Source organism: Gossypium raimondii, chromosome 8, assembly GCF_025698545.1.
Source record: "Gossypium raimondii isolate GPD5lz chromosome 8, ASM2569854v1, whole genome shotgun sequence".
In the NCBI taxonomy this organism is placed as follows: Eukaryota; Viridiplantae; Streptophyta; class Magnoliopsida; order Malvales; family Malvaceae; genus Gossypium; species Gossypium raimondii.
This window is the reverse complement of record NC_068572.1, coordinates 6,750,192-6,764,315: the sequence shown is the minus strand read 5'-3', so window position 1 is coordinate 6,764,315 and position 14,124 is coordinate 6,750,192.

Below are 14,124 nucleotides of genomic sequence, written 5' to 3'. Positions count from 1 at the left end.
TCTAATATAATTGAATCAAAAATCAACGTCTCTTTTTGCATTCATGCATTTGCATTACATTGCATCATATGCATTAGATTTTCACAAGTGACCTTAATTGAGTTAAATTATTTAAGCTAATCTGGAAAAACCAACATTCTTGCGGTACCCGAACAGGAACAAAAGGACATGGGCCAAAGATTGGAAGAACTTGAACAACTCCAAAGGGGGAGGTAAGACCAACTACAAATACATGAGCGGTTAGCTAAGGTCCAACAGGATTGAGTTCTTTTTTGAAGGGGTCAAAAAAATGTTCATATCAATGTCATACATGAAGACAAAAAGGGACCTTGTTAGATATCCGCCCTTATAAACTTGGGGGTGTTCTAAATAATTAGACTGTAGAAGAGACCCCTATAGTATTTAGAACTTACTTAGAGTAATATTCAAAACAAACTTGTTGCTTTTAGCCTAGAAGCAACAAGAACTCTTTTGTGAAATAGACTCATTTTAATGAAATATATCTTTGCGATCATTTTTAAGCCACTATTCTTTCATTCTTTATGAATAATTATTCTTTCATTCTTTTTCCAAACCATTCATTCATTCGTAATCATATTGTACAAATAATCATTCTTAAATTCATACATTCTTCGTATATTCTCTTGTACCTATAATAGGTCCCCAAATATCAACGACATGAATGGCACTGCTACAGACTTAGAATCTCATTTTGAGCGAGACATGTGTTTAGAGGGATCTCACGACTTTGAAGATGACATAGATCGTAGCTTATCTCCAAGCTTGTTGAGGATGGTAGAACAAGAGGATAAACAGATCCTACCTCTAAAGGAATCATTAGAAATTGTGAGCTTGATGAAGACTAGAATTGACCTAACCACAAAGACGAAGCAAGACCTTGTTGAGTTACCCCTAGAGTTCAAAGATGTCTTTGTATGATCATACCAGGGTATGCCTCGATTCTTATAATAAAACCTGCACAAGAGCACGATGTCAGAAATTTACAGTGCGAACGATGCAATTCTTTGCCGGGGTAATGCCTCTCTCGTTGAGTCAGCATAGCTTTGCCCATTTGAAGTCGAGTTTCCATCCCTTCAAGATGTTGTTGGATTTTGTCCGGATTAAAGAGGAAGATCCAAAGTTTTCTGTCGTAGTTGCGTCTCAAAAGGGCTCTATGAAAGAAATCTGATACCAATGAAGAATTTTCACATACAAGATGAAAGTGGAAGACTTTAGAATAACATTGATTTTGGTCGAAAAGCATGACCAGGACTTGCCTGATCTCATGAGTTCAGACTCAAAAAAAAAGGAAAAACAAAAAAAAAACAAAACAAAATCAAAAATCAAAAATCAAAAAAATCGAAGTCAAAAAAAAAGGGAGAAAAAAATAGAAGAAAAAAAAGAAAAAGGAGAGGTCAAGGCGAAAACCCGCAAAGGGCGTTTTGACCAAAGGTGGATCTGAGTTGAAAACCCAAAAAAGGACGACTCAAATTTTGAGCAAAATGGGGCATGGACATCACCATTATCGAAGACTTCTAATGGGCATTGCTTCATTTTGAGAGGCTACTTCATGGATCAAGGTTATCCTATACCGATACAGAATTTCAGAGAGGATGGTATTGGAAAATGTATTGAACTTAAATGATAGCACGATAACTGGGGTCTGAAATCAATTCAGAATCAGACACCACGTTTTGTCACCGAATTACCTAGAGGTGAACAAGGACTAGCATGAGAAATTACCATTTGCCCTTATTGCTTGACGAACAACTATACTGGGATAACACCTCTCTTGTTGGTTTACAGGATTGAGGTAGTTTTACTTATTGAAATCCCCCCATTGCTTGTTGGAGGGATCCAATCGCGATGTGATCAGTTGGCCCTAGGAAAAGGGTTAAAAGCTATTCATCAGGGGTCAGATGTACCAGAAATAAATAATACGAGCCCATAATAAACATGCTCGTCTCAGAGAATTCCACGAGAGGGCCAGATGTTGAAAAAGATTCTTCCTTAACGAAAGAATTCTAAAGGGAAATGAATGCCAAACTAGGAAAGTCCCTATGTTGTAAAGAAGACCATTTTTAGAGGAGTACTGATCCTGAGTGAGATTGCTAATCCTATAAACTCGAATCCAGTCAAGAAACACTTCGTTTAAAGAAGAAGGAATGACCAAGGTGAAAACATGCAAAGGACACTTTGAGTCAAAAAAAATGATGAAAATGAAAAAAATGATGAAAAAATGAAAAATGAAAAAAATGAAAAAATGAAAAAATGAAAAAGTAAAAATGGAGAGGCTAAGGGGAAAACCCGCAAAGGGCACCTTAGGCCAAAGAGGATTTGAGTTGAAAACCCGAAAAGGGCGGCTCAAATATTGATCAGAATGGGGCATAAAGTGATCAGATTGGGGCATGTGATGATCTTGCTATACCTGAAAGGGTAAGGCAACATCTTGTGGTATCGACAGAGTCCTATAGATCTCCTAAACACATGTCAAACTCAGGAAAGTCTTCAGAAAGTTTGTACAGAGAAGTTCAAGCTGCGATATCTGGGGCACCTAACCTTCATACTATTTATATATTGAATTTGTTGTTGTTCTTGGAATACTTCATTCTTTTTAAAGATACGTGTTCCAATCAATTCCTCTTTTATTCTTGCTACCCTTGATAATTCATTCATTTTAAGCTTGCTCTCAAATCAATTCTATTTCATCCATCATTATATTCTTTTTTTTTGCAAGTATGTTGCATTAGAATAATGATACTTTCATAATAAAAGTTTTGCATATTACTCTAGAAGTTTCTAAATAATATAGGAACCTGAAACAGAACTATTGTTTAGAAAACACCAAGTTTAAAGGGTGAAATATCTAAGAAGGAAGAGTCTAAGTTAAAGACTATCCTTTCAGATTTTGTTGTCCAAACATTGATTGAATAAAATGACAAGATGCCGTGTTGGTAACAAAGCTTCAATGAACAAACAAGCAATGATCACCGAGTGATAAGAAAATGTTTTCTCGGAGAAGAAAATTTTGCATGAGCATTTGGTATGAAACCCTGGGAATGGTGTAGAAGACCAAAGAGATTCAGATCCGGTATCCTTAAATTGCGATAAGAGAAGATTGAGAAAAACCATATCTTTCTACCCTTGGGTTACAGTGGGAGATTGATGGTACAAATTTTATGTCCCAGTGGTTTGAACTTTAACGTTCACAGTAGGGGGCAATCAGATTAAGTGTTTCTTTGGATATACTAGCTGAGCAAGAAAGCGATGTAGCACGTCGGTGATAAAGCCTTAATAAGCTTTTGCGTGATGATAACCTAAGCATTAAGGAATCATTTTCATGACATTTTGCATTCATTCAAATGTCATTCATACATATATAGTTAGGAGCATTTGATTCGTTATGATCATGTCATCCTAATCACTAGGCACAATTAGGTTCATAAAATAGAACATACAGGTCATGTTCCCCAGAGAACAGATCAACGAAGTTAAAGATCTTGCCTTCCTGCATTGACAGCGAAGTAGGTCGAACACACAAACCTTGCCTCTCTCGGTTGTGATTGAGCTGGTTGAAGACAACAGATCTTGTCTTCCTGCATTAACAGCGAAGCAGGTCGAAGACACAAACTTTGCCTCTCTCGGTTGTGATGGAGCTGGTTGAAGACAAAAGATCTTGCCTTCCTGTATTGACAGCGAAGCAGATTGAAGACACAAACCTTGCCTCTCTTGGTTGTGATGGAGCTGGTTGAAGACAACAGATCTTGCCTTCCTGCATTGACAGCGAAGCAGGTCGAAGACATAAACCTTGCCTCTCTCGGTTGTGATGGAGCTGGTTGAAGACAAAAGATCTTGCCTTCCTGCATTGACAGCGAAGCAGGTCGAAGACACAAACCTTGCCTCTTTCGGTTGTGATGGAGTTGGTTGAAGACAAAAGATCTTGCCTTCCTGCATTGACAGCGAAGTAGGTCGAAGACACAAACCTTGCCTCTCTCGGTGGTGATGGAGCTGGTTGAAAACAAAAGATCTTGCATTCCTGTATTGACAGCGAAGCAGGTCGAAGACACAAACCTTGCCTCTCTCGGTTGTGATGGAGCTGGTTGAAGATAAAAGATCTTGCTTTCCTGCATTGACAGCGAAGCAGGTCAAAGACACAAACCTTGCCTCTCTCGTTTATGATGGAGCTGGTTGAAGACAAAAGATCTTGCCTTCCTGCATTGACAGCGAAGCAGGTCGAAGACACAAACCTTGCCTCTCTCGATTGTGATGGAGCTGGTTGAAGACAAAAGATCTTGCCTTCCTGCATTGACAGCGAAGCAGATCGAAGACACAAACCTTGCCTCTCTCGATTGTAGTGGAGCTGGTTGAAGACAACAGATCTTGCCTTCCTGCCTTGACAGCGAAGCAAATTGAAGACACCAGCCTTGCCTTCCTGTACTGACAGTGGAGCAGAATGAAGATAGCAGATCTTGCCTTCTTGTACTAACAGCGAAGTAGATCGAAGAAACCATAGTTTGCAATTAAAATGATTGAAGCTACAACAGCGGATCTTACTTTCCTAGCATTGCAGTGGAATAGATTGAAGCTACAACATCGGATCTTACTTCCCTAACATTGCAATTAAGAAGATTAAAGCTACAACAGCGGATCTTACTTTTCTAGCGTTGCAGTGGAACAGATTGAAGCTACAACAGCAGATCTTACTTCCCTGACATTGCAAATAAGAAGATTGAAGCTACAATAGCGGATCTTACTTTCCTAGCATTGCAGTGGAACAGATTGAAGCTACAATAGCGGATCTTACTTCCTTGACATTGCAATTAAAAGATTGAAGCTACAACAGCATATCTTACTTTCCTAGCGTTGCAGTGCAACAGATTGAAGCTACAACAGCGGATCTCACTTCCCTGACATTGCAATTAAAAAGATTGAAGCTACAACAGCGGATCTTACTTTCCTAGCATTGCAGTGGAACAGATTGAAGCTACAACAGCAGATCTCACTTCCCTGACATTGCAATTAAAAAGATTGAAGCTACAACAGCGGATCTTACTTTCCTAGCGTTGCAGTGGAACAGATTGAAGCTACAACAGCAGATCTTACTTCCCTAACATTGCAATTAAGAAGATTGAAGCTACAACAGCGGATCTTACTTTCCTAGCGTTGCAGTGGAACAGATTGAAGCTACAACAGCGGATCTTACTTCCCTGACATTGCAATTAAGAAGATTGAAGCTACAACAGCGGATCTTACTTTCCTAGCGTTGTAGTGGAACAGATTGAAGCTACAACAGCAGATCTTACTTTCCTGATATTGAAATTAAAAAGATTGAAGCTACAACAGCGGATCTTACTTTCCTAGCGTTGCAGTGGAACAGATTGAAGCTACAACAGCGGATCTTACTTCCCTGACATTGCAATTAAGAAGATTGAAACTACAACAGCGGATCTTACTTTCCTAGCGTTGCAGTGGAACAGATTGAAGCTACAACAGCAGATCTTACTTCCCTAACATTGCAATTAAGAAGATTGAAGGTACAACAGTGGATCTTACTTTCCTAGTGTTGTAGTGGAACAGATTGAAGCAACAACAGCAGATCTTACTTTCCTGACATTGCAATTAAAAAGATTGAAGCTACAACAGCGGATCTTACTTTCCTAGCATTGCAGTGGAACAGATTGAAGCTACAACAGCGGATCTTACTTCCCTGACATTGCAATTAAAAGATTGAAGCTACAACAGCGGATCTTACTTTCCTAGCGTTAAAGGAATGATTGAAGCTACAACAATGGATCTTACTTCCCGACATTGCAATTAAAAGATTGAAGCTACAACAATGGATCTTACTTTCCTAGTGTTGCAATGGAAGTTGAAGCTAAGCGGATCTCACTTCCCGACATTGCAATTAAAAGATTGAAGCTACAACAATGATCTTACTTTCCTAGCGTTGCGATGGAACAGATTGAAGCTTCAACAATGATCTTACTTCCCGACATTGCAATTAAGAAGATTGAAGCTACAACAATGGATCTTACTTCCCGACATTGCAATTAAGAAGATTGAAGCTACAACAATGATCTTACTTTCCTAGCGTTGCGAAGGAATGATTGAAGCTACAACAATGAGATCTTACTTTCCGACATTGCAATTAAAAAGATTGAAGCTACAACAATGGATCTTACTTTCCTAGCGTTGCGATGGAGCAATTTGAAGCTACAACAGCGGATCTTACTTCCCTGACATTAAAAAGATTGAAGCTACAACAGCGGATCTTACTTTCCTAGCGTTGTAGTGGAACAGATTGAAGCTACAAAAGCCGATCTTACTTCCCTGACATTGCAATTAAAAAGATTGAAGCTACAACAGCGGATCTTACTCTCCTAGCGTTGCAGTGGAGCAGATTGAAGCTACAACAGCGGATCTTACTTTCCTGACATTGCAATTAAAAAGATTGAAGTTACAACAGCAAATCTTACTTCCCAGGCATGCAATGGAACAGATTAAAGCTACAACGGTGAATCTCACTTCCCGACATTGCAATTTAAAAGATTGAAGCTACAACGGCAAATCTTATTTCCCAGGCAGTGCAGCGAAACAGATTGAAGCCACAATGGCGAATCTTACTTCCCCGACATTGCAACTCAAAAGATTGAAGCCACAATGGCGAATCTTACTTTCCAAGCGATGCAGCGAAACAGATTGAAGCTATAACGGTGAATCTCGCTTCCCCGACATTGCAACTCAAAAGATTGAAGCCACAATGGCGAATCTTACTTCCCAGGCAATGCAGCGGAACAGATTGAAGCTACGACAGTGAATCTCGTTTCCCCGACATTGCAAGTAAATAGATTAAAGCTACGACGGCGAATCTTACTTCCTGAAATTGTAGTTAAACAGATAGAAGAAATTAATCCTATCTCCCTGACGTTATAGTGGAGCGAATTAAAATAATAGATCATATCTCTCTGAAGTTGCAGTAGAGCAGATCGCGTCGAACCTTATTCCCCTTAAAGTTGTAGTTGAAGCTACAAGTCTTATCTCCCTGATGTTGCAAAGAGAATGATCAAACTATGAATTTCGTCCCCTCAAGTTGCTGCGAAGAAGACCAAGCTACGAATCGATTCTCACCCCTAAGCAGAGTAGTAGAAGCAGATCGAAGATGGTGAATCTTATCTTCCCAATACAGTGGAGAAGCAGATTTAAGCCATTTGTCCTATCACCCTAAGCAGTAGTGGAGTAGGTTGAAGATTGCAGATTCTGTCACCCTAAGCAGTAGTGGAGCAGATCAAAGATGGTGAATCTTATCTTTCCAATACAGTGGAGAAGCAGATTTAAGCCATTAGTCCTATCACCCTAAACAGTAGTGGAGTAGGTTGAAGATTACAGATTCTGTTACCCTAAGCAGTAGTGGAGCAGATCGAAGATGATGAATCTTATCTTCCCAATACAGTGGAGAAGCAGATTTAAGCCATTAGTCCTATCACCCTAAGCAGTAGGGGAGTAGGTCGAAGATTGCAGATTCTGTCACCTTAAACAGTAGTGGAGCAGATCGAAGATGCGGAATCTTATCTTTCCAAGGTAGTAGGGAAGTAAATTTAAAACCACAAACTTCATCCCCCTGAAGTTACTGCGAAGAAAATTGAAGCTACAAGTCAGATCTCTCTGAAGTGCAGTGGAATGGATCGAAGCAACAAGACACGGCGGACTGAAAAGAGGTTACCTGAAGAAGAAAGGCAACAAGAAGTCAAGACTCGGCGAGATCGGGCAAAATTGGACTTTTTTAGTCTTTGCTCTGTTCTCGTTACACGAAAATGAGCAAAGAGGGGCAGCTGTAAGACCCAAATTTTGACCCGGGCCCAATAGGCCCAATAACTAAACCTAAGCCCAACTACCCCCAAACCCAACAAAGAAATTTCAACACCAAATCAAGGAAAAGAAGAAACCCTAGCCACCTAGGTCTTCACCTCCAAATACCGCAAGTCATGGCCACCGCCTTCCGACACCACCTACCACCACCAACTCGCCCACTTGCTCGTCAATCACCGCAAAATGGAGCAAACACGCAAGAACAACAGAAAACGCAAGAGAAATAGTAAAAATAACATGTAACTTAGGCTATAAAAAAGCCAAATGTCTTCATTGTGAAAGGGGGTTCTTCTAAAAAAAAGAGGAAATCTGAAGAAAAAAAAGCAATAAAAGGTCACTCTTTTTTATTTTTGTCTCGTTTTTTTATTTATTTCGAAATACAAAATAAAACAAGAAAGGAGGCATTTTTACCCTCTTTTACCGACGTCGGAGCGATCAGGAGGACGAGGAGACCATTCAACGGAAAAAGGAGACTTTTGGTCTCCACACACATGACGGCATGACAGCCATGCGATCGGCCATGGCAAAAAAGTGGCCCATGGCCGGACCTTAGGTCGGAGTTTGGACTAAAAGAGGGTAGGGGAGAGAACTTTTAAGTTTTTTTTCGAAATAACAAGGCAAATGAATTTTTTTCTAGAAAATTGGCTTAATAGGCTTCCAAAACGACTTCGTTTTGGGCGACCTTCTCGAGCACCAAACGACGCCTGCTTTTGCTCTTGACCGATTTCAACCCGACCCACCAAGGATCCACAGAAGCTTTTCATTCGGAAGGGCTAATTGCACCTTTAGCCCTTCCGCTTTTTAATGGTTTTATAATTAAGTCTTTTATCATTTTTAATTTGGCCTCATGTTTTTGCGCTTATTCCAATTTGGTCTGAACGAAATGATGCGCTAAAGTTTAGGAATATTTGCTCAATTAGCCCTCCATTCTTTGGGCGCATTCTATTTCAGTCCCTGGCCACTCATTTCTTATTTTATTTGCGATTTTCACCCCCATATTTCTATTTTAAGTTCAAATCATCCTTTTTCACACTTTGGTTAATTTATTATTAAAATTGACAAATTTGATGTTATTATTATAATTATTATTATTATTATTATCATTATATTTTCCTTTATGTATATATATTTATGCTACTATTATTATACTATTAGTTCCTCCTTATTATTGTTATATTTTTATTTATATTTACTTATTTAAATTTTAAATAAACTTGTCCTATTATATTACTATTATATAACTATTTATATATCTTTGCACCTTATTTTATATATATGTTTTCTATACCTTATATATACATATAAATATATATATATATTTATATACATATTCTTAATTTTCGTATATATAAACGTAATTCTATACTTTTTATATACTCTTTAATTTGTATATATATACATACTTTCATATATACATGTTTTATATATTTCTATTATTTTTATAATTCATATATATATCTTTATTTATTTTCTTCATGTATATTTCTGCTATTGTTATTTTATCTTGCTTCGGTTTGTCTGTTTGGTATTTTTTATATATTAGTCTCATTACTTATTTATATTTTGTTTTGCTCGTGATTATTTTACTTACATTATCATCATCATTTCATTACACCCATTTTTTAGATTTTAAAAAAGAAATTTTAAAAATATAAGTAATATTCGGTATTTTAGATCTTCGAGAGAATCGAGTCCTAACGTATTGGATTCCGATTTTCTTTGTTGAATCTAAATAATCGGGATTACTCTTTTAAAAATGATGAAAAGCTTGTTATCGAGAATTCAATACGTTGTGTCCTAACGCATTGGATGTGACACGTTGTTTTCTCGAGACGAGGAGTTTTTGAAATAAATGCAATATTCAATGTTTAATATTTTGAGAAATTTTGCCCTAACGTATTGGGTTGCGATTTCTTCATTTGATTTAAACAATGAATATTCTTTTAAACTTTATTACACGATTTTTTTTAAACTCAGGTTTTAAACGATATCGGGAGTTAAGAAAAGATTGTGTCCTAACTTACTGGGCATGATCCCTTTCCTAAACCCGAGATAATAAAATATTTTTTTAAATAAATAAAATTTTGGCATTCATTCGCGTATCGAAAATTCGGGACATTGTGTCCTAACTTACACGATATGATTCTCTTTCTCGAATAACGTGAAATATTCCCTTTTACTTGAAAATTTTCAACGTTTTAATAAAATGATCGTATTTTTAAAATTCTTCAAAGTTCTCAATTTTCGACATTAAGACATTAAGTAATCAACTAGGTACCAATTTTGGTCGTATCGAGGGCGCTAATCCTTCCTCGTGCGTAACCGACTCCCGAACCCTTTTTTTCTGAATTTCGTGGACCAAACTTGTTGTTTTAATAAAATCAAACCGTTTATTAAAAACAACCACTTTTCGAGGTGATCCAATCACACCTCATAAAAAAGGATTGGTGGCGACTCCCGTTTCATTTTTCAAAACCCAAGTCGACCCCGTTTTTCAATAAAAAAATGGTGTCAACAATAATAAATAAGGGGGTTTAGGGTGAATTTATCCTTTTTAAGTTTGCCATACTGGCACTAGAGGTGTTCATGGGCCGGGCCCATAAAAAAATTTCGGCCTGCATACTAGGCCCGGGCCCGGCCCGGCCCAAAATATGGGCCTAAAATTTTGTCCAGGGCCGGCCCGGGAAAAAATTCTTAGGCCCGAGCCCGGCCCTTTTTTTAAAATAAACACCAATTTTTAAAAAAAATTAAAAAATATTTTTAAAATATTTTAAAATATAAAAAATATTTTTTATTATATATTCGGGCCGGTGAAGTGTTTTTTCAACACCTAATCAAAATGGGAAATTTACATATAAGGTCCCTGGAGTTTTTAAATCATCACATTTTAGTCTAGTGCCACCAATATGTCAGTCGGCACCGTTAGAACACTGTAGCAAATATCTATTTTCGTAATTATTCTATTTTTTATACCTTTTTCGTAATTAATTATTATTTTTATATTATTAGGGTAAAAAAAACCCCTAAAATACACTCTTAGTCATTAAACTATGGGTAATTTTTCATTTGGGCTACTAAAATAAAAAAAAAGTTACAATTTGATTACTGAACTATTTAAAAGTTTTCATCTAAGTCACCGTGTTGTTAAAATAAATGATATATGGCTTTCTTTGTTTGCACTACCTACATCAATCAAAAGCTCTCTTTCTCTTCTCTTTTACAGTTTAATTTTTTTTTCATGAAACAACTTTGGACGTTACCAATTTGTAAACAAAAATATAAACAACTTTTTTCTCCAATCTCTGACATTGACTGTTAGATTGACTTAGATTTAAGGCATGTTCTTCTACTCATTGATGGGTGTTATTTCCACCATACAAATCGTCGAATCATCGCTTGGAGCTTACTGGCGAAACTTTTTTAAAAAAAAAACTTAATATCCCAAAGATTTAAATAAAAACTTTTGAATAGTTCAGTAACTTAAAATGAAAACTTCCAAATAGTTCAACTATCAAACTGTAACTTATTTTAGTTAAGTGACCAAAATGAAAACTTGTCTATAGTTTAGTGACTAATGGTGTAGTTTATCCTTTTCTATTTTTAATTTGTAACCCTGTTCATCTTGTCTTGCTTCTTTTAACGACTTTAAGTTTCCATTGCCCTTGAAACAATTACATAATAGTTTCCACCCTACTAGTAGTATTAGTTTATTCACTTTCCTGCATCTAGGGTGTTCAAACTTTGGTTAAAACCGAATTAATCGATTAATTTAATTCGGTTAATCGGTTGATTAATCGATCTAGTTCGGTCGGAAGTCGGTTAAAGGTTTTTTGAAATTTCAGTTAATAATTAATTCGGTTCAAAATCGGGTAATTAATCGAATTAACCGAATTTAATAAATAATATTATATATTACATGTATTAGGCTATTACTAATTCGGTCAAATGAACATTATCAATTTATTTTTATATGTTTTATACTTGTTTTAACAAAAAAATAAATAAATTTTGGTTCGATTAATCGATTGAATTAACCAAATATTTCGTTCGATTAGTTTTTTATTTAAAAATTTCGGTTTGATTAACAATTAAAAGATTAAAAATTCGATTAATTCAATTAATACTAATTCGATTTGGTTAACTTACTGATTAACTGTTTAAACATCCCGCATCTAAGTAAATTGACTTCTCTGCTAATGTGGTTAACATATTGTTATTAAATTCATAAATAAATATAGAAGACTCAAAATATTAGTAGTAATGTTGGTAGTTATATATTGAAGGGTAATTACATTTTAGGTATCTTAATTCATGCAATTCATATACTTCTAATTTTATCAAATTATATCATTTAAATTATGGTAACTTAATTAAATAATTTTTATGGAAGTGCTCGTTTAAAATGCATACATTACTCAACACAAAATTTCAAAATTGATTTTATTTAAAAATGTATAGTATATATTTTACAATAAAATCAATTAACAAAATTTGTATATAAGTGATTCAATTTATTAATAATAGAAGTTGAATGATATAATTTAGTAAAATAAAAAGTTTGTTACTGACAATTGAAGTTAAATTCAAAGATAGCCTAAATTAAATTTGAAGCATATTTTTTTTCATGTCTAGTAAATTGATTTAAGTGAAATATAAGAATTGTTATGCGACCCAGGAGGTCACTTGTGAACTCAATCTCCCGGAATGATTATCCAAACAACGGATGGACCAATCTTCGTTGTGAATATGATCACATAGGCTTAACTGCTTTATTCTATCAAAGTTATAATAAATTATAAGATTTGTCCTGTCATAAATATCTTCGTCCCATCAAAGACATCTCTCCATGCGCTTTGTAATAATAGCTAGAAGACAAGTCCAACACATTAACATTATATGACATATGATCTTTGCCTGCAAATACTCTTAGGAATGATGAAGAAAGAATCAACCCTTCAAGAATACTAAGCCTACACTTTATCAACACACTCTCAGCTCTCAACCCTCCCTCAACATTTACATTTGATATTTTAACAAATATAGACTTGTTTGGATTATACAAAATATACACAAATTGACTTATTTGTATTTACATAGGTAATTTATTTGTATATTTGAATTTAACTAAAGTAATTATTATCATATATACATTTAACTATACAATTGTTTACAGATTGTGTGGATATCCTATTGGGTACCATCTTTTGCTCATATACCTTGGATGAACCGCGATGAGCTTCATAGGCTGGATTTGTATGGGAGGAACGACACCTATTCGCCTAATGGATTGATTACTGGAATGCTCATCTTTAAAATATTGTGGAGGATGCACGATCTTGAACTATAATTTTGCACAATCAATGGCATACTTTGACTGATATACAACCCATAAAAAATCGTATCCCACTGGCGAAGGATGGCCTTCTTGACCTTTGCAATGTTATATACCACTGAGTTGTCAATAGAGGCCTCGAAAATCGTATGTCTAACATGCCTAACCTCAACACTTGATTTGGGAATGAAGCTAGTCAAATGTTGGCAAACATGGAGAGTGTGTCCATGGATTGTCCCTTCTATCCAGTACATCATCTTCATTAATAGACCCTTTGGGTGGTGAGTTTGCTTTTATCCCACCCATCTCAAGTAAGTTCATTTATCTTATTACCTCAAGGTGAAGATTGAGGTGAGGCTGAAGATTTGTATAACCAATATATCGGCAAAATTTAACATTTAATTATAGACAATTACATTGTGAAACGGCATTACAACTTTTTGAATGATTGTATATATTTAATTAAGGTTTATATAATTTGTTTGTTTCTTTTGTTTAATTCAATTAACTTTATATTTGATGTAATTTATTTTATTTAATTAACTTTATATTTGATTGGATTGGATGTTATATTAAATAGTAATAGGTAAAATTACTAACAAATTAAATAAAGTTTGATAATATAATATTTAAACATTAATATTTCATTTTGCAAACATTAAATCTTCACATCCACATCTTACTCAATTAGAAAACACCACGTCAACATCTTAATTGGTTAAAAATCATGGTATCATACATGGTGAGATTCATCCACTACTAAGACAACCCATTCATGGTGTTTTGCAAGTGTTTAAGAATTGCATAAGAAATAACCACATCAAAAACTTAATTAATGATATTTAATAGTTACAAAACTGAATTTAAAAAGTTGCTCATCTAACTTGACCTCGAACCCACGAAATGACTGAACAACTATTAATTTT